This window comes from Phasianus colchicus, chromosome 8 (genome assembly GCF_987193195.1).
Source record: "Phasianus colchicus chromosome 8, bPhaCol1.hap1.1, whole genome shotgun sequence".
NCBI lineage: Eukaryota > Metazoa > Chordata > Aves > Galliformes > Phasianidae > Phasianus > Phasianus colchicus.
The window spans coordinates 13,674,403-13,694,818 of NC_143443.1; positions in this window are offsets into that span (position 1 = coordinate 13,674,403).

Consider the following 20,416-nt stretch of genomic DNA (forward strand, 5'->3'; position numbering starts at 1 on the left):
TATGAGTTTGTGATTAGTTTTGCTCAACATCATGCATCTCTTAAAGAAGCAATAAGTTTTTTGTTGTTATTTTTTTCCTATGCGTAAAGTGCAAAATTATTTAATGTGAACATTTTTTTTTAAATGAAAGATTTCCCCCCAAAAAATGTAGAAGGGAAAGAGGCAGACAGACCTCTGCACATCATTTTAAAAATCAAATCACCAATATCTTTATACTTTGTATTGTGGTCATTTCATGTTACTATGAATTATCTGTCATTGCTATGTTTTATTACCAGAACATTATGTTCCGTGTGTGTTCACTAGGTTATTTTCTGTGCCCAGCATCTTGAAATAACATCAGTTGCTGTGAACATTCTCAGAGATACTGTGTCTTGATTTATGACTGTTTCCTTCACTCATTCACTGTATAGAGGGAATCTCTAAGGACTAGGATACTACCGCCAGTAGGCAAATAAAAAACAATGCTAAAACATAGACAAAAAAGCACCACTTCCTGGCCTTTCATAATATTTTGTCTCCTTCCTGGCTTCCAAAAGATCTCTTTAAAGTTCTGAAAACAAGTGCAATGATCCCTTAACTTAATCTAGGTACGTACTGCATTTTTAACAAAAAAAAAAAACAAAAAACCATGAATTCTATAAGATTGAAATCAAGTCATTCAGTGCTGAACACTTTAAAATATCTCTGGTAATACTACACTCCAATATGCAATGGCTTTTTTCTTTTGAAGTCTTTTCAGTGCAAATGTGAGTGACATGTCTTATATAATCTTCCCCTGCTCTTCCTCTGAAGGCAGGGGACAGTCAGCTTTCTTGAAACTGTGAGTTTGCTTTGCAAGGAAGTAAACCCTTTTCCCAGAACTTCTGCTTCTGGTTTTGCTGTTGATTCATCTTATCTCATTAAAAATAATGCTGATCAAAATCATCATAACTTAACCAGATTTGTCTTCAAGTGGTAAAATTACTTTATTCAAATCATCTCATTGGTTAACCCGGTTTAAGACGGTATTTATAGTGAACCTCAGTGTTTCAGTTTGAAGTTTGTCTGATATTTAGGTAGTACAAGCAACAACAGACTGAAAATCTCTTGTTTCAATTCTAATAAGGGCAAAGACTCCAAGTATGATTTTTAATCTTGTAGTTCTGTGATGACAGTTACTTTCGACATTTTGAGAGGATGGTTTCAGTGGAATTGGTGTTGTTAAGTTACAGGCTCACATGTGAGAGAAAAACTTGTGTTTTACTTTGAAGATACGATTTCAGAGTGCTGTCAATTGCTTACATTGTTTTAGTACCAGGTAGATTTGTGATGCAAAAATAAGTAGTGCAATTTTGAAAAACACAAATACGTGGAGCAGAATTCCAGAATGGTGATGCATGCTGCAAGTCATCAACAACACTTAAGGTTGGTCCCGTAGTTACAAATGCGTATTGCTGGTTTCTGAGGTTGGCTGAACTGTGTGACCCTGCACATTTTCTGGCTACAAATGTGAAGTGAATACCCCAGGTTTTATTCCCTGTCTTGTGCTGCAGTAAAAAAAAATGGCTCTTTAATAGCTGCAATTATGGTGTGATCTTTTGAGACCTGCTGTGACTGATTCACTTTTCAATTATTTAGAATTCATTTTTCAGGGTGGTACAATGTAGTTCGGGCCAGAGTTGAGTACTTTACAGCTAGAGAATAACTCAAATGAAGCTGTAAGACCTGTTGCATGTCTTCTTCCTTCTGCTCCCACCTTACATAGCAGAGTTTTCCTTAGAGCCACAGAATTTGGACTCCAGGAGACACTTGAATTTGGAAGCATGGACTGCACTGGCTTCAATCCACAGTTGTACTCCTCCATTTGATACTTCCTAGTGCTTCAGTTTTTGCATGAGCTAACCCTAGTGAGATGTTTCAAGTCCTGGCCTCAGTGTGCTTGGATGACTTATAGGACATGGCAGCAGTTCTGTGCCTTCCAGGCTTCATGCTGTACCTTGGCTGTCTAAGCCCTTCTTGAGTCCTCTTGGTTCAGAAGAGTGTGCAAATATTTTTCATTTTAGGGGAAACCTTGGCACTTTGACAAGTTTTCCTGTTCCCAAGAGAGTGCTAAGCAGAGCAGAATGCTGTTAAAATGAGATTTCTGACTAGTAATTACAGCTGTATTTATCCTTTCTGTTATTTCTTCACTGCTGCTTGCATATGTAGACAGATAACTTTGGCAAGTGCTCCCTGAAAATTTTTCTCAGAATAGGAATGAACTTCTGGTTTATTGGAGATCACTGGTATGGGTAAATCAAAAACCAGACCCTTTTATGATTGGATGCATATTCAGTTTTCCTTTGCTTTAGGCTCACTGCTGTTGGTATGTAAGTGTTTCCATGGAGCACAGTCTTTCTATTTGCACCATTTCCTTGTTTCATTCTTCACTTTTAGCAGTGCTCCCCTACTTGCTTATTTAAACACAGAAAGATTTTTTTTCCACTGCTGATGTAACATAATCTCTCTCTTCCTCACCCTGTTATCTAATGCTGAAGTATTTGAGGATATTATGTAAAGTCAGTTTGTTTCATAAAGCATGCTCTGCAGTTGTGTATTATTTACTGGTTTGGTTCTAGGCACTTACGCTCACTGTTCATGATCTTCATGAACAGCACTGGCTGATTCTCTTCAGTATGCAGCAGTCTACAATTTTGGATAATGTTTTAGCAAGGCTTCCAAGTCTGAAAGCGATGCCTTACCATGTTTCCAACAGTGTCAGCACTACATTCGTAAGAGAAACGACTTGGTAAGCAACAGAAGATGACTTGAGAAAGTGCACGCACCTGCCTTAGGATTTTGTCACCTCTGGTGGCTTACAGAGGCTGCAAGTTTTGAATTAATTTGTACTTCCCTCTACACTGTTCTTGTTCTGTAGTAACACAGTGCTGTTGAGGTATGCAGAAGTATAGCTGAAATGACTTGCTACAAATTAGACATTCACAAATGTTGTTTGACCTCCAGGAGAAATAAACTGTTGTTATTCTGATTTTAACCTTTTTTGGTATAATTTAAGTTGCTACTCAGGTTACAAGGGATCAATTTATAAGAAGAGGTCTGAAATGTTAGAATTCACTAGAATTCACGTTTTGTTTCTTTCCCACCCTGTCTTGCACTACAGTCCAATTTTTATTGTGATCCCTCTGTATGATAACACTTTCGAAGATTTAGTCAGTACTACACAATATGATGTATAAGTGTATATGAAAGTATAGCAAAGCATTGTTGGATATTAGAAGTTGGGGACTCTTTAAGATCCTTTTTAGTTTATCTGCAGTGAGATCCACTCCGAAACCCCTTGTGAGCGATTAAACCATTGTCTGAAAGGCATTTTCTTTCTTCCTTTCAGTAGTTTCATAGTGAGACTTCCAAACTCCCTTAGTTTTAGTAATTTGGTCCAAACTAAATGCATCAGTGGCATCTTAATACTTATTTGTCCTTGTTCTAGTTTAATTTCTCAGCCTCAGAGTGATGCTGAACACTTTCAGCTTTTGTTTATTAAGCTAAGCAAGCTTACATTGAAGCCTCTTATAGGTTCTTCATTCCTGCTGGCTCTTCTCTTCACCTTTTATAGGTTGAATGGAATAACAGGTTTACTACCACATGAACTAATGGAAATACTGCTTTCCAGGCATTATAGTTAACACTGGTAAAGGAACAGAGCTGCTTTCTGGCACAAAGCAATGAAATTTATTGGAGTAAGGAAAGCTTTGTTTACAGAAAGTTTCGAGCTCTGCCACGGTCTTACCTTGAGCTTTGAAACAGACTGTTACTTCACCACTGAATTCTTAAAGGAGGTCTTCAATCCAGACACAACTTTTCAAGGGTATCAGATGCAAACCATACCAGTTTAGAGGATTTATCTCATCTTTCTGTTGCCTTCTGCTACTTGTCAGATGTGTTTGTTTAAATAAGGGACTGTTCTGACATAACCCATTGAATTGGTCTGCTTGATGCTGTAAAATTGTAGTTCTGTAGTCCTCTATCTCAGGAAAAGTAAGAGTTGGGTTAGCTAGCTTGTCCCCTGTGGGATTTCCATTAGAATATATGAAGGATGTTCTGTTTGTTTGTTTTGTTTTGTTTAACTCTGCAAATATAGTAGACGACAAGAATACTTTCTGGAAATCAGTGGTACTTCAGAGAGATAAGTCGTTGATTTATAGTTTTTGTGGTCAAAGTGAAACAGAAAACTGCCAGACTGTTTAGGATGAGGCTGATGGATTATGTTCACATACAGTGTTCTGGTTCTCAGTATAGCCTTGTTTAAGTTTTGCTATAACTACCTTAAAAAGCTGTTTTGAGTCTGAGAGTTCTAATTGGAAAATGTAAATGAAATTTTTGAAGTTGCTCAAAATGGAATGCTTGATTTGATAGGCATTCAACTTCAGCAATGGGATGACTTGTTGTATTTCATCTATCTCACAGTATGTACTCTTTGCAGGAAAATATTTTTTTCTCACAGAAAAATTAAAAATTCTCATTTTCAGTTTTCTTGATCTTTTCCCCCAAAAAAATTCTTTTTTTTTTTTCCTTCAACATAATGTGATTGGACTACTGGTGATTTGGGAGCATCTGGACTTGCAACATCTGGAAGAGTCTTGCAGCTTTTCCACTCTTGGCAGGGATAGAAGCCAGATACTTAATACAAAAGGTATCTCAAGCCAGCTATTCAAAAATCGAGCTATACCATGTAATTACTCATCATTAAAAGTTTTGGGGATATTTACTCTGTGTATACAGAATGTATTCATTATGAAAAAAATAAATCTGGTGTGTGTGAGACTAAATCTTACTTTCCTCAGTGTGTTAACATAGCCAGCACCAAAAATACAAGAGCTGAAGAAAGACTTCTAAAAGTATTTCTTCGACAGAAACAATAATACATGGGAGGTGACCTGCATTTTATCAAATCTTATTTTCAAATTTGAGAAGCTCTCCCTTTGTGCAGACTGACACATCAAGCAGAACATCTGACATTCTATTTATTTTTATAGTTACGCTTCATTTTACAGCCATTTGTATTTTTTCTCCTAAGATGAGGGGTAGATGTTTAAACTGTGCAAGGTCACAAGCCTGACAACATTCTTCACTTTTTTTTTTGTTGTTGGGTTATTTTTGTTTTTGTTGTTGTTGTTTTTTGCATGAAGAATTTCAACAATCAAAACCCAAACCAGACAGTCACCTTTAGATTTAATAAAATAAAAAATATGCCTTCTGTGAAAACTCCTTGCTTAAGACAGAATGTGTTAGCGAGATTAGTGGTGAGAATTTGCAACCTTAGTGATGGCTCTACTTCAACAGCTTTCACACACGAAATAAAAAACAAAGCACTGGAGTCTTAAAGTAGTGTGTGCAGCAGTCTGTAATACACAGTCAGGGTTACAATGATGAGGGTTGTGAAGAGATTGTAAAACACTGCATGTTTTTTATTTGTAAATGCAGTATTTCTTGTGTGTAAATTCTTAACACCTAATATGGGCTACTTTGTAACAATCACTCCAAATGAACAAAGGCATACTAAGCCTTGTATGGCCATAGACCTTTAGTTGAGACAGGACAATAATAATCTAGTCTTGAAAGTATGCAAAAAGCACGAGTGAGAATCAAGCTGACTGGCTCGGTGTCAAGTCATACTTATAAAAGGTATGACTTAAAATGGAAAGCCTTTGTGATGGTTTGTGCTGAGTAGCTCGATGCGCTCAGCCTGCGCAGAGCTATTTTCCAGCTATACAAAATACACAGGCAAGAAAACCAGCTTTAAGCACAGTGTGCTGCAGATGGTTCTTTTGTTTAGTTGTTAAATAAATATTTTCCAATGGGCATTTAACTGTAATTTATGGGCAACAGATGGTTTTTCTTATTTAGTAATTGTTTTCCAGAATATAACTGCAGTAGGATTTGTGAGGGTTCATTGGCTCTTTTCTCTTAGGTAAAGCTCTTCCTTGAAACCACTTTTTAAAATAATAATAATAACAATTAAAAAAAAGCAAAAACAAAAAAACCAGCAACACTACAGTGACTTCCTAAAAACTCCAATGGTTGTTACTCTATTATTTTCTATGGAATTTTGTTTGTTTGTTTCCTTAGAGGCAAGGAGTGTTAAACGTGGAAGGAAATACCCTGAAGTGTTCAGAAAATTAAAACACATTAAGTTCTCTGAAACCGCCTTTGCTTTCGGCTCTGTAAAGTGTGATGGAATCAGACAGAAGTCCTCTCGAATCCACTTGTGTTTAAAATGAAGCATTCAAAATTTCTTGATAAAGCATAGTTTTATTATTATTGTCTTGTTTTATATCCCCGTTCCTTTCCCCCTACAGTAAGGTACTTTACTCCTCACTGTAGGCACGGAACAGGAACCGAGGCTTCTCATGTTATGAGCACTCCTGCCAGAAGCATATTGTTAAGTTCTATTTAAAGCATATTAAGTATTTTGAGCAATCAGAGCAATACCAGGAAGCTTTAACCTTAATAACATATATGCTTGTTTGACAAGTCCTTTACAGCAGAAGTCACTGTTGTATAAGCCTTCACAGATTCAATGCATGTTTTGTTATGGAAACATATATGCAGCCTGAGTAGCATTTTCCATTTAGGACTTATTCAAAGCTCTCTGCAATCCTCTAAGATACACTTAATACAAACGTATAGAGAAAACTCTAAGATGCAGACATTTGAGAAATGTCAGTGCCCTATTATGTTGACTTTGAGCTTTAAGTTTAAATGGTCTGGAATTCAGTGATAACAGTATTTTTTTCCCCTGACAGATGCTTGTTTTTGGATACCAGTTTCCAAAATTATCAACTTGTTCCTTTTACTTGGGAAAAAAACCCCACAGATTTACACCTTTTGTTTAGGTACCAATGTAAGCAGTGCAGTCATTAACTTGTCAGCTAACTGCTCTGCCATGTGTTGCTGTCTTGTATGCGACATACGCAGATTATCCTAGTGCCTAACTAGAAGTTGCTGCATGGCTTTCCTTCTGCGCTCTATGCATTGAGCCATGACCTTTCGCTTCTAAATTTCTTTATTCAAGTTACAGGCACCTCTGAGTACAGGTTTTGATGTGAACTGTGCCCCGTTTCCAGTGCTAGCCCCTACCATCAAAGGGCACGAGGAACACAGCCCTGCTCTGGCACAGGGAGAAGCGTGGCTGTGGTCCAGCACTGCCTGCTGTGTGTTTTCCCTGGATGTTTCGAGTTGCTGTTTTTTCAGGGACTGAGACGCTGGCTGGGTTTCTTGCTTATCACTCCTCACCCTGCCAGAGGCTTTGGATTTCCCTTTGCTAACCTTCCCTTCTCACGTTTGCTTTGAGACCACAGACATACAGTAAAACTGTTTGATAACCTGAATTTTACAGCTGGATGAAACCTAGGAATATGGAAAGAGAGAACAGGGCAGGAGGGTCAGTGAGTGGTTAGCTGCTACTACCCTGAGGAAAACAGCAAAAACAAACCCCTGAGCAGTGATGTAGTCTGCAAGAGGTCCCACCAGATTTGCTGTCTGAGACTGGCAATGTGCTGGTTTTTCAGTGTATTTGGCTTTTGTGTTCTGTCCCAGAAGAGGAGTCCTTTTTATGCATCTTAACATATTTGTCCTCTTTTACAAGTAGGAACTTGAGATGCAATGAAAAGGAAACAGCTGTTTAAGAAATTGTATAATTTTTGAAGGAATAGTGTGCTACTCTAAATGATGCCTTACAGCAGTGAAGTACATCAGTGTAGGTATGTATCTTAACAGAAGTGCACTATAGAATACTATGTAAGGTGTGCACATTTCATTGTACTCAGTGAGACAAATAATTAGTCCAGGAAATAATGATTCAGTATCTCACAGTCAGCATTTCTCTAGCTTTCTTCTTGCATTGTTCTGTTCCAATTTCTTCCAGAAATCCAATTTCTTCCTTTTTTTCCAGAAAGAACTTCAAGCTCTAGTGGCACTGAAAGCAGCTCAAAGGCAAAACTTGTTGCTACTTGTTATCATTGTTCAGACTGCTGAAAGATCAGTTTGGCCCTTTTTTTGAAGTAAATCTGAGTTTGTAACAGTTCACATAATGGGTATTGCTGTGGACTCCAGCCAGAGTTGGAGGAAGGGTCAGTCAGTATTAACATGATGAAGGGCAGCAATGGACATAAATCCCTTCTAACAGTTGTTCGGTTTCTCGTTTTGGCTGCTTGCATTTCCTTCTGTAAGCTTGTAGAACAAAGAGGAATTTAAAGGATAAGGGACTGGACAACATTAGCGTTTAGTTTAATGGAGTTTGTTCTAATCTAGCACTGTTTCATACCAGAGGATTAGTCATTGTTATGCAGCCTCTTGGGTAGCCCTAGTTTTTCAGGAGAGCTGAAATATAGTGAAATTACAGCCTTGATTTCCCTCAAGTACTAAGCAGCAATATGCCACCCACTTCATTGATGACAAAAGGCGTTCCTGAGCACCTCTGAAAAGCTGGCACTAAGGAAATTTTGTGCAGTAAAAAAATACAGCTTTACTTATTTTATTCCCAGCTGCCATGAGTACTCTGCTTTCTGAAAGATCATGGCTGCTAAAGATGGACTTCCACCAAGGCTGCTCCTTTTACATGTTGTTTGGATGTGAGCTTCTGGAAGACAAAACGCTAATGGAGTTCTCTATTTTTTGTTTGTTTTGTTTATTAAGGCTTACATGTGAGTGTCTACAAAACATTTGTCTTTTGGCAATCTGATAAGCCAATCTGAAGTGGCCGCTTTGTTTCCATCACAGATATTCCCAGCTTTCTCACGATCATTTTAGATGGTTTTCTCCCTTGCATTCTATCCATCCCTCTGGTCTGTCTGCAGTGGCCTGTAGGATACAGAAAGGCAAATCCACTGCACAGCATAAAGGGTAGCATCAGCTGCCAGCTAAGTGCACTTTGGTTGCACAGCCTTCTGAAACATCATCTGCACTCAGTTGGGCTGATAGCACTCTAACATGTGAACAAACTGCAGGCCATTTCCTAAGGTGGAAAAAGGAAGATTTACTTGGAATAAGGTCAACATTACAGTGTCCTCTTCACTGCTTCAAAATGAGGTGTCCACATGGAACTTCAGTGTACAATCCTTTGCCAGTAGGAAGGAGATGTTGGCCAGCTGCTGGTGTGTCATAGCCTTAAACGCAGTCCTGACCTGTGGAGCTCGTCAACACCAAGGATGTGAGAATGCCTACAGTTACTGACATTCCCTGCAAAGTCACTGCTCTCCTAATATGTGGGTATCAATTACAGCTAGAGAGAAACATGTTGATTCCAAGGTCAAGATGAGAGCACGTAATCTGGAGTTTCCATCACAACTGATTATGCTTATGCTTCGGCTATTATAAATTACATGGTTGTATTTCTTATATGGATGCTTGCTTCTAAGGAAAGAAAATGTGTGTGCTTCAGGAACATTGCTGAAATAGATTCCAATTTTTATCTTTAACTCAGTTTCTTAATGCTTTCATTTTTCATATGTATTTTAGCTTTTTTATGCAAATGTCATCTGCACATTTGCTGAGTGAATTGAGGAATCATCCTCTATTGCATTTGTGTTTAACTGATATCTTCAGGGGTAGGCCTTGTCTGCAGCACAACATAAAATGAGCTTTATTGTCTTATCGTACTCTTTTTTTGTTGTTGTATTTTGTTTTTTGGTTCATCTTCTTTCTTTTTTCTCATTCAGTGCCTATCTATATATGGAGGGACTTCAGATGGTTGATCTAGTCATGTGAATTTAACATTGATTGCTCAAACAAAATGGACAGTGTGGATATGCTCAGTCAAGAACTGAGGCATTTTGAAGTGAGTTACACTGCAGAAACAAAAGCTCCTTGAATTCTGATGACCACATTTACACAATTTGAGATGTGCAATTACTTCCACTGAAAATAAATTCAGCTTATTTTTCCCGAGTGACTCTTTGCAAACAGTCTGTGTCTCAGAAAGGAATGAGTCCATGCATTTTACCCTTCACCCTGGTACTAATCTATCTTCTAGCAGAAAGGTATTCACAATTCCCCTAGAAGAAAATGCTCTCAATCTGTACCTGTAACCTTGCTGCTTTTTGTTTCAATGATATCATTTGTACTCCCTGCTTGTCTTCCTTATTGCGCTGCTATTTATGTTTCCATTATTTACTAGGATTTGTGTGCACTGGTAGATGGAGTACTGTTTCTTGACGCAAGTCTTTTATGATGTTTATTGATGAGACATTTGTGAGAACAGTCTTTTTGTATCCTGTTCAGTTATCAGTTTTGTGTTTATGCACTGCTTTTTGGAAAACTTTGTGTAAGACGCATAAAATGAGACTCCCGTCTGAGAGCAGTTCACAGGACATCTCCTTTTGGCATAGTAACTGCCTTACTATTTGAACCAAGTGAGGTTCAGGAAATGTACTGAGACACGTATGATCAAGTAAATCTGAAGCTTCACTATTGCTTAAGATAAATATCATATGGTATGTCAGGTATCTGTTTCTAAAAAAATTCTCATGTATAGCTGTGCTTGTATAGCATATTTATATAATAGAAGATTCTCCTGTCAGCCAGATGTTTTTAATAGTTTTTGAAATTCTTGATATGTATCATGACTGTTGGAACAGCAGTACCATACCCTGGCCAGCAGGAAAGAGACTAGAGTTTCCTCTCGATATAACTGATACATTTCTAATCAAAGCAAAGGCTGTATTCAGTTCATGGTGGTGCTGAAATATGCAGAAATAAGGAAGTGATGATAAAGCTATTATCTGGAGTCTGGAGAAAATCGTCTCCCATTTCTTGTAGAATCATAGCTAGGTCAGTCTGGTAGATAGGCCATGAAAATCTTAGCAGACTTGAAGGGAAGAGAGGAAAGTATTACAGACACTATAGAACTGGCATAAATTATGCCAACTTTTTTTTTTTTTCCCCAAGGTGTGTACATTATTTGCCTTAATGTATCTCCTTCCAAGGCTATCTATATCTTGTACATGCATTCTAAAGTAGTTACTATTCTCTTTCATTTGGGTAAATAATAATACAATTAATTATTCTTTGCCAGTCTCGTTAAATGCAAATTGTGTCTTTTGATATATAATTTATGTAACATCTTGTAGGAAGAGGCTGTTACCTCATCCGTAGCCTCTGTGCAGTCCAAACAGGCAGATGTGTAGAATGTGTACATGGAGGAAAAAGTACACGTGATGACTTCTAGATAGCATGTCTACCAGGTGAAACATAGTGGTGTGGAACTGCCAAAAGTGCAGCTAACAAAATAAGTGTTAAGTGTTGGTCCTAGTTTCCAGTACATTGACGTACCCCAATTGAGTCCCAACAGAGACATGTGAGAAGCAGCCCTTCCCTCTGCTCTCCTCCCTGCCCTGAGCTTGGGTTCTTTGGGAGCTTGTGAGAATGGTCAAGTGCATTTTCATCACTTCTGAAAATGCCTTGCTATCAATCTGCACCCACCATCTGTCGTGAAATTTCAAAGAGAAATACTGCATTTGACAAACAAGCTCTAAAAGCAGGAGTAAACAGAGAACAGAAGTGCCATGATGCAGTTTCAGCTTTGTAGGGAATAGAAGTTTGCATCTTGCAGAAACTCATAGCAATTTCCAGTAGCTATGCTGCATAAAACTGGCTAAGGGATTATACATATAATGTGTATAGTTTAAATTTTCAAGAAAGTAAGTCAATTAGCTGTCTGTTTGTCTACCCAGTGTTTTGCCTCTAAAGAGAGATGTATTGATTGCAAAGCATGTGTGAGTTGCTTTGGTCTTTCCCAGTAAAGAGAGCAGCATTTTGTGATAAGGGAGAGAGTGGGAATTGATTTTCGAACAGTACCCAAAACAATGAAGACCAAGACTAAGCTGTCAGAGCTAGGCTTTTCTGTCATCCACTGTCAATTGACTACAGTGACAGCTGTAACACCCCTAGAATACATATATTTTGTCTGTTTCTGACAGCATCATAACTTCTCACAAAGATGGCTTATATCTGCAGAAAATACAGGGTTGTCCTGAAAAGAACCCAGGACTTTCACTTATAGACATTGCTGTTGTGCTCACACTTTGCCTACAGAATTATAGCAGTCAGAGAGCTGCGATGCTAAGGAAGAAATCCATGTGATATCAAAGTGAGAGCTGCTGCTTCTACTACGTGAGAAAAAATGACAGTAGAGAAAGACAATCCACATTATAAGAACTTGGTAAGACAAATTAATACAATTACATTGCATGCTTTGGGCATCTTATGTATAATTTTGGACAATAGAGGATTATTTCAGGGGATGCCCCATCAAAAGGAAACTCAGGGTGCTTCAGAAGGAACACCAAAAACCTCACAGATAGGTCACTCTGGAGCTCAGGCTCTGGGTTGGACATAGGAGCAGATTTCTTTCTTTGGAGAGCTCCTCTTGCTGATTTACTTGCATTACTCACAGCTCTTTTCTTCTGCAAGTGTAATATCCTGGCCAAATTCTAACTATAATCCTTACAGTCTTAACTGAAAATAGTACATTTATTAAAATATGTCATTTGTCTTCTCACTGATGGTGGTGTTTTTAAACAATTTCAATTCTTCACCCCAAATATGGTTCTTTCAGCTTTGAATGTTTCGCTATTTCTAGCTTGTTAAAGTAGTTGGAAGGCTTTATGCATTGCATGCATGAGAGAAGCTATTATAAATATTTAGCTAGTTAAAGCATTTGCCATTTTTTACCTTCAAAGTTAGAAGTAAATGGGGTACTTGTACAGACTCATGCATATTTTTACAGAGTTATCTTAGTAGATCTTTCACAATAATTTGGGACTTTTCATGGTGCGCCAAAGTACATCCCACCTTAGTACTGTGGGGATTCAGAAACTAAACAAAGTGTCAGAGAATAAAATAAAGAGTAGTGCCTGGAATAATCCTTAAATACACCACCCGGATCAGCTCTCTGTCTAACTGCCATCATAAATGCTTGTTTGTTCATTCCTTCCTACAGACCCTTCCCAGCTGTGATCCTGCATCCTTCCAGTGAATGGAGGTGCAGCTTTGTTCCCGTCCTTCCACCACCACCAATCCTCAGGATGTAGATTTCACAGAGCAGCTCCCTGCTCAATGCATGTGAAGTTTGAACACCCCTTCTGAAGCATCTCCCTTTCCTAGAGCATTGTGCTTAGGTTCACGTTTTGTTCTCTGCTCTGGGCAGCTGCCAGCCAGAGGCCAATGTCATCTTTGCCTTATTACATCTTGCCTTCAGATTTCTGGAGCATCAGGAAAGCATTCCTGGCTCCTCCTTTTGTTCCATTCAAGTATTTATATATATTGCTTGTATGCAACTATAGCCTGTGTTTAGCAGACTTGACCCAACTTTAAGATATGGAGAGCAAAAATTTGGATTAAAAATCTGGAGGTTTCAGCCACTTCAGTTTGGTGATTTTGACCTAAGATTTTAATCTTAGATGAATCTCTGTTTAATATTTGAATTGTATGTTTCCTGTTAGCCTGTGATTTTTGAAATATCACACCAGCCTGCTGGTAGTTTACTGTTGGTATTCTATACGATTACATTTTTTGACGCGCACGCAATGAAAGCGAGTGGGGTTTCTTGGCAAGGATCAATCCATAAAATATTGTTGTCCTTTCTTCTCAGGAAAAAAATAAGCTTTTCTAGTGGAAACGCAGTGTAGTTTATGGTTTTGTTCTATGATCAGTCCAGAGCTCTGGGTCATCCTTACAGGGCTGTATGGCTTCCTCAGTCCCTGCTCTCAGTGCTATAGAAGCACTAGTATATTTTTTCCCTATAAAAACATTCTCTGAATAGGATTGTGAGGCACTGGAATGTGGCAGGACTGGAGTCTTTACAAGTGCCAAAAGACAGTTTCAGGTGGAAGAAGAGAGAGAATTATTTTATCTGCGAGCAGTACTTTTATCTTAGCAGATTATTTTAGCAGAATGGTTTAAAGAAATGTGTAGTGAAGAAATAACTAATCTTAGACAAATAAAAGTGAAGTGTTTAAAGGAGGAAAACGTTTAACTCTAATATAAATCTATTTGTAAAAAGAGCCTGATTTCAGTCAGTGTAATGCAAATAGCTCACATGAGCTATCTATCAAGAGCTTTGTAAAACTAGGATTAAAAAAAAAAAAGTAAATTGCACACAGAATCCTTAGGCCAAAAACTGATTGCAGAAATTACTTAGAGTACATGTGCAAATTGGAAAACATTAAATGGCAATTCATAAACAAAATATTTTTTCTAAGTGTGTTTACCTCTTGGACTGTTAATCCTGTATCTATTACTTTTTCCTTATATTCAAGCACAAAACAAGGGGGAACTGAGCTCCAAAATGGAAAGCGTTAGCGATTGCCTTTGAGTTAACATGAGAAAGTTTCACTACGAGTCTTCTCCGGTTTTCAGGCCAGGATTAGACTATTACCAAAATGTCCAGGGTGAGCACTGCTGAGTCTCAGAACCACCCTTGTCCATGTTGCTGTTTGTGTTAAAGGCACCACAAGCTACTGGAGAGAGTATTACACAATGTTTTCATTATGTGGTTTTGTCTTAATTGGCTTGGATGTCAGCAAAGAAGCTGTGGCTTTCATATATTTTTTTTTCACTGAGACTGACCAGAACTGACAATTTATGGCTTATAGAGCTGATGATTTAGCACTTCCCAAGTTAGATATGCAGCCAAGTGCTGCAGAAATTATTCTGCAGCAATTTCTAATGTATCTTTGAAAGCTCAGCTTGGGGCTGAGTGAGGCTCAGAGGCAGTGCAGCAGCAGAACCAACAAAATGGAGAAGGTGGTCAGTTGCAGTCTGAATCAAATCGTTACCCTTCTTTTCCAAAGGAAGCTTCCAGACTTTTCTACACAAATCAGAGCAAAACTTTATACATATATATGTGTATGTTTGCTGGAAAGTTGTGCTAAAATCACTTATAATCCAACCTATCTTTCTGCACTTTCCAACAACTGAAGACGTTATTCAACAGCCTGAGGATCTGTAAGTAAGCCTTTTTTTTCTTTGAAGCATCATTTTGTGATTGTTCTATTAAATTCAAATGGCAAACTGAGTAAAAATGTAGTTCAGAAGGGAATCAGAGTGAAATGTTTGTGGAATCAAGATACTCCACATATCAAACTCAGGTGGTGCATGGTAAGTGTGCTTGGTAAGTGTGACGTTTATCTGTGTTGCAGTTTTCCTTGGTTGCCATACAGCCCTTTTCTGACTGTGAGAGGATGCAAAGAGGAAGAAGATGTTTCTAACCATATTCCAGGTAAGATGTACTTGTCTGCATTTCCTCTTCTGCTGTTTGCATTGTAGGCAACAGTAGTTGAGCCCAGTTTATTTCTTCCCACAAGCCAGAATCAAAAATCCAAAGCTGCTGTCCCAAAACCCAACTCCTTTCTGCCATATCCAGCAGCTCTTTTTCATTTCTGTATCACCAGTGCATCACTTCCCATCTGAACACTGTGAAGTCTGGCTTCAGTGTGTGTAGATTGGATGACTTGCTTGGAAGTGTCTTGGCATAGTCACTCATCTGAAACAATGCAATTCATTCACAGACTCTCTGTTGGATTAACAGCTGCTTTTCATTATTATTTTTCCCACTGAATTAAGTATATTGTTTCTTGTTGTGTTTAAGTTCATCCCTTCCACCTGAAGTATTTGCTTCTGTTTCCTACATTCTGGAAGACGTGCTATCTCATTCTTCTGCTACTGCTGATTCATATTTCCACCCTCTCCCCCCTCTCCCCCCCCCCCCCATGCTGAGCACTGGCTTTACTATAATTCCTCTTTTCTTGAGTTTTCTGTAATTGTCATCCTTATCTTCATCATGGGAATCTGCTATTCTGTTAATCTCCACTCCCATTCTTGTCTGTACAGTGAGGGAACAATTTTTCAGTCTGGGACAAATCTAAAAGATCTTGGTGGATATTGCAGCAACCAATGACTTTCTAGAGAGTTTAACCACATCTCTTAACACTACTCATTCCGTTTTTATTCTTCATTTGACTGAGTCTCCCTGGACAGGTGTATACTTTTGGAAATGAAGATGTGTCTCTTTGGCCACTTAGCTGATATGTGTCCAGCTGGACACTGCAAGAGCTGGACATGTTCTCCCCAAGTTTTCCTTTCATTTAGGCTTAGTAGGTTGAAGTCCTGCTGTACTGGCCTTTATAATGGTGCTTCCTCATGCCAGCCACCTTTGCAGACCAATCTTATCTGTGCCTGCTCCAGTACAGCCGTACTGAAAGGCACGCTGCTTCAAGGGCAAACAAAAATTCAGTCAGGCACCAGGTCATGAGGATGATATTCCTGTCTCAGATCTCTTATTTATTCTTGGATAGTTTCTCTCTAAAGCTACCTTTTTCTCTTACACTGACAGATACAGGACATAACAAATTTCTTATTGGTTTAGGCTCACTGCATTTAATCCACATGTTGTGGACTGTTTCCTTGCTTACTTTTGTGGCAGTCTCTCTCTTCACGTGGCAGCTCTGGTAGCTTCTGTTTGTCCGTCTGAAATGACCACAGATCAGAGGTGGTTCCTCTACTGTCTGTCCCCTATAACTGACAGCTGTGAACATGAGTGGAGGCACTGCTTTAGCTTATCCTGGGCCGTCACTCCCTATGCACACAGACCACACATTTCTCTGTTTCTTAGCAAGGCTATCCCAAGCTCTCTGCAGACACTTTTTTTTTTTTTTCAGTACAAATTGAGGCATTATCTTCTACAGCTGTTCTCTGACAAACATGGAAATACACTTGCACTCATTAGTGACCTGCCCATTATAGTTCTTTATGCCCTTTATTATGGCACCTTAATGACTTTCATCTATCAAAATATAGCTGAGAATTCCTATTCTTCCGTATGCCCTTTGAGGAGATGAGAGGGGAAGTATCACGCGCAGGCAATGAGCCTGCCTTGCTTAGCGAGCTGAATAATTAGTAATTTACGAATTCACTAAACAGTAAACTCGCTCTTGACCTTCCACTTGCAGCAGCTGCCTGATGAGGCACCCAGCTGACACGTCCAGCTGCCTGATGCCTCTTCGCTGTGCAAAGCCCCCACCAAAGCTTCTGCTTGCTCTGGGCTGGTGTTTCAGAAGGCAGCGTGGTATTGCCTACTCTGCATTGTGCTTTCTGATTCACCCTAGTTCTCTCATCTTCCTGTGGAACATCAAACATAATCACGATGTTGAAAATGGAGGCATTGCAGATTTAGAAGTGGGATCTGCTTAACTAAAAATAGCACTAAAGCAAACCCTGTCCTTCTGTGCTGAAGGACTGGCTGGTATTTACAGAGCATAGGAGTAGGAAAGAATGCCAACCAAGAGGGACCAGGAGTTATATGCTGGTTTATTCCAAGCTTCTTTGCTCTGTGACCTTGAGCTTATCACGTGGTAAACCCAAACTGTAAAGCAGGTATAATGCTGGGTTCACAGCTCCAGAGTATGAATGATGGAATTCATACTTACAGAGTGCTTGAAGATCCTTGGAACTGTAGTAATGTTGAGCAGGAGAACACAGGTGTATTTTACACTCATTTCTCTGAATTCTATAGGAAAAAGATTTTTTTACAGTTGAAAAGTTCAAATAATTTCCTGGTAGTAACACATTTACGTCATGTCATACAAGACCAAGACTCCATAATGCATCTTCCAATCTCTGGTTTTAAATTGCCATGATTTCTAGATACACTTCAGACAACATTTTCAATTGTAACTAGCTTTTAAATGCTCCGAGGCAACTATATTAGTCAGATTAAAAGGAAGGAAAACTTTTTTTTTTTCTTATCTTATTCTATCTTACTCTTTAGCTCTCCAGAGTCTTATTGGTTCTCTTTATACTTTCACATGGCTCTGGCAGAGAAGTACTGATTCTCAAAACAAAATCATATTTACATTAAGAATGTTTTGGCTTTCAGTAGTTAAATTCTAAACATGACATACATACTGAACTTTTCACTTGTCTAAAGAGTTCAATATTCTTACTAAATTGATGTTTAAAGTAGGAAATACAAATTGAATGTGGAAATATCCTTGTCAAGAGCTAGAAATGTTTTAAAATTACATAAAATCACTCTCTCTTTAGTCCCTTAATTCTAAGAGCTGAGACTCTAAAGAAAACACCAACTGTCACAAGTCTTGCCAATCTGCTCATGCACTTCACTGTATCGGTTTTCCTTCGCTCTCTCTCTATTCACTGCAGTTGACTCAGGCTTTTTTTTCTAGGTCTGAAAGCCTATTTAAAACTCTACAGCTTACCTCCCACACTGTCCTCTCTATAGTAACAAGCAACTACGGTCTGCATTCAGATGTCCTGTGGTCTGCTGAAGGCTGGGGTCTGCAAGCTGAGTCTGGATATTGTACATATGTTTAGTATGACTGTACAGTCTAAATATCTTAAACTTTTGTATTGAAATCCAGTGAGAGTGGGTTACTAATTACTAGCTAATTACTGCAGGTGCCATAGAACTGGTGAGCCAATTATAGTCCTGTTCCAGTAGTTCTTTCTCACTTTCTTCCTTGCTCTTTAACTGAGAAAGCTTAGGAAGGAGTTGTCTTTCTCTTTTATCAGAACTGTACAGCCTTTGATAGTCATCTGTGGTTCTAGGGTTTTCAAAGTGTTGAGGTAAAGGCTCATTGCCTCAGCTTAGATAAGTCTCGTGATTGGTGGTATAATCTTGAGTCAACAGAGTCCTTTCCCCTTGCACTTTCACCTGTCAGCTTCCAACCAAAACCTATAATTAACTTTTACCCTATGTAGATTCAAAAGGAGGTAAGGTTTTTTTGTTGTGACATACAGGCCATTGTTTTGGGATGGTTGCCTAAACCTCAAGAGACAGTATTAAAAACAAGACTGTGCTTTTTCCCTTTTCATTATCACTGTCCACATTTAGACATGGAATGACCTATGGTAAACATGAGTTTGGTTTCTCTCTGTGTATTAAGCTGTAATTTGCAGCTATTGTGTTTTTGTTGTTGTAAAATTAAAATTTTTGAGAGGTCATATTTAGTCTTCTCTGCTTATATTTATTTCATATTTATTCTGGCCTAGGTATTTTTTTAGGCATCTATTACTGCTGTTCTGGCTATAAAAGAGAAAAGGATAAGCAGACTCAGAAAACGTTTTTCAGCCAAAGGGAATTAGTATTTTTCCATCTATCAGGCTGGGTCTACTCTCTTGATAGTAGCACCCATAGTAATAAATCTGATTTATATATAGTCACAGATGACAGCCAACTGAACTGCATATAGGCAGCACTGGGGACAGAATCCAGGATCTTGTGTTTAAAAAGCTACAGGGCTTGACCACTTATATTAAAGGACAGCTCATGCTAGTTTATTGTCTAGTATTCCCTCCCCCATGAAAAGGAGACTGTCACAACCACATGGAGAAGCACACACCTTAACCGGTCCGATGCTATCTAACTGATGTATGTATACACAAGTAGACATTTACCTAACAGAAGGTAGGTTTTATCTCCAATACAGTCAAGCATACTCTTGGGTGTTGCTGGCTGGAACTCAGAATCTCTGCTTCTAATTAAAAGAGCATCTGTTTTCTATATCCTAGAAAAATGATTCCAGGATAAGAGACAAACCCAGAAAATAGCTGCTCCTCTAATTAGTACACCAAATGCTAATTTGTTTTCCTTCTTCCTAGCAACAGTTTCATTGTATTTGGTGTTCATCTATATCACAGGCTATTCGATAAATTAGATGAGATGTCAATCTGCATTAAGTAATGGCTTGTCTTAGTCTTTAATAAAATAGAACATGTATTAAAATAATGCAGTATTAAATGTCATATTATGACATTTTACTTAAACAGCATGACACTCATAATGCAGGATATGACATTCCATATTATTCTCTGATTTGTCACATTGAAATGATGTACTGCTTTAAGATCTAACGGCAGCACTCTGTAAAGAACAGTGTTTATTTTAAGGAGAAAGGGTGAAAGAAATCCACTACATTTGCATTTTATTTAATTATTTTTAATGACCTTCAAAAGCCAATGTGATTTCACATCCATATACAGGAGGTAAAATAAATCTGTCAATGTAGAAATAATCTCCAGGCAAGCCACTATGAATAAGCCTAACCTTTTTCTCGTTGATGGTGAAGCTACACTGGAGCATCCTGCTTAGTTGGTAACAAAACAAGAAACTAGCAAGCCTTTCAGAGTTGTTTGGAGTAGGCTGATGAGCCACTGATGAAAGTGTCAATGCATTGAGTGCATCACCTCTGAGAGAAAAGGTGCTCGAAGTTCTTTCAGCAGAACTTTCTTCTTTTTTTTTCTTTAAAACAAAACAAAAACCACAGGCATTAATCTGAGAAATAGTCTTAACTGAATAAGACATGTTTGTTTTTTTTAGAGAAAATTGCTAATTTCAGTTTTAAAAAGGATCTGGAATTAT